Below are 1954 nucleotides of genomic sequence, written 5' to 3'. Positions count from 1 at the left end.
ACCCATACGGATGTAGTGCGGTGGCGCAGATGTCAAAATGCGGAACAGATTAGAACGCTCGTCGTGAACAACCGCATGAGGTCAAGGTTATCGCAGTATATAAGGAGGAGAGGTATCGACGCTAAAACCAGCTGCGTTATCGATGGGGCGGACACGTATAGTTCATACACCCGAAGAACAACATGCGTACGAGGAGCGCCAGAGGGAGTAGCAACGAACTTCAACCCAGTTTTCATCTTCATCAGTACCGTCTAGGTGGTAGCGTTCTTGTCGTGGGCTCCGGGAACCGGCACACGCTGAGGCTGCACGTTCCCGACCTGGACCCGACTGGCTAGCGCTATACGTACGTTCTCGTCAGCTACACCGTGAATAACGCCCTGAAGGCGTAACTTCACTTACAGGTCCTGTAGGTCCACGACGATCACAGCTACGCCCCTTCACTATCATTTCCTTCAAGGCTAGCAGGCGCTTGGTAGTGTCTGTGCTACACATGGTAACCGCCCAGAAATTGTTAATCTGAAACGCGCCGAGTGCGACTACTTCCGGCAGCATCCCGGCAAGAGCGAGAGCGCCCTGAAATCTTCGAGTCAGTAAGGCCGTGCTCGCATGTCCTCATAAAGAAAAAGTATTGGTGACGATGGTGTCCTGCAGGCAGTTGTGGCAAAAGAAAAGGGTAATCATCCTCTTCTTGGTTCCTGTTACGGCGGCTTGTACCGGCCGCTATCAGCGCTCCAATGTTGCGGTCGCACAAAAAGGTCCAGCCATGTAGCGCTTTCATTAGTCGTACTTAATGTCTGTCCATAAAGAAACAATGAATGTCACCAGTGCGAGTTCAACTCACGACCCCTCGTTTACACGAGTACTTACGACTGATCTGTATTAGGAAACTAAACGGACGCACAAAAAAGGCATGCCATGTAGCCCTTCCAGTATTTGGAGATAAAATGAGACAATAAATAAATAACGAATCCGGCTACGTCAGTTCCATTTCACGACCCCTGGTTTCCAACACCATTGTTTTACCACTGAACTATAGGGGTGAGCAAAAGTGACGCGCAAATACGACCATCAGTGTAGCACTTCACTCATTTGGAAATAAATGAAGTACAACGGGGGGTGTTCACCTAGCAGCACTAGTTCTTGGTTTGCAGTGGTAGACTAAAACAGATCTGTGCTAGCGAAACGAGAGCGCTTCTCATCTTTGTGTTCTTTTTCACCAGCACTATGCCCGCTGCCCGATACTTTCAGTGCAATCACTCCCCACTGAAAGAGTAGCCATCCTGGCGACGTAAGGACAGATACTACTACTAATAATGGAATCAGGTAGCCAAAGTAACAGTAATGAGAGATCGCAGGGAGGTGCGTTCATCTTCCAGAGGACTTAAGGATACGCTGCTGCAACCACAGCGTATGATGATACACTACATGTCTTGGTACAAAACTGATCTATGGTGTCCTGCAATATTGATGGGCAGCATTTTGCTAATCACTATAATCGGCCACAAGTAGGCATCCCGCAGACTTGTCTACTGCGTGACTCACTGCCACGTAGTAGCGAGACGTGAAGCGAAGCGTCGCGCTCCACGTATGTTCAACTTTTGTTCTTGCACTTCCTAGTGGTAGGGCACTAGTCCTCTAAATCACAGGCCATGAATTGAATCTTCAGTGGCGGCATTTCTTTTTCGCTTGTCAGAATTCATTTGCAGATAAAATACCCGCAGTTTAGACACCACATTTTGCAATAATAGTGATGAGCAAAAACTTGCAGCTATGCAGCCCTTTATTGAACTGAAGAATAAATGAGAGAAGCGAAAAAAGAAACGCATCCATGGCGGGTGTGGTAAAGCGAGCTTGCAGTACATAAACGCTGCTAAGGACAGCAGTTGCCATGCACAGGAAAACAGCTCCCTTTGTTGAATTGGGATACGTTAGTTGTTCTACAACAGTCACTCAG

Source organism: Dermacentor variabilis, chromosome 7 (assembly GCF_050947875.1).
Source record: "Dermacentor variabilis isolate Ectoservices chromosome 7, ASM5094787v1, whole genome shotgun sequence".
Taxonomy (NCBI): domain Eukaryota; kingdom Metazoa; phylum Arthropoda; class Arachnida; order Ixodida; family Ixodidae; genus Dermacentor; species Dermacentor variabilis.
The sequence above is the reverse complement of the archived record's forward strand: the minus strand, read 5'-3'. Positions refer to the sequence as shown.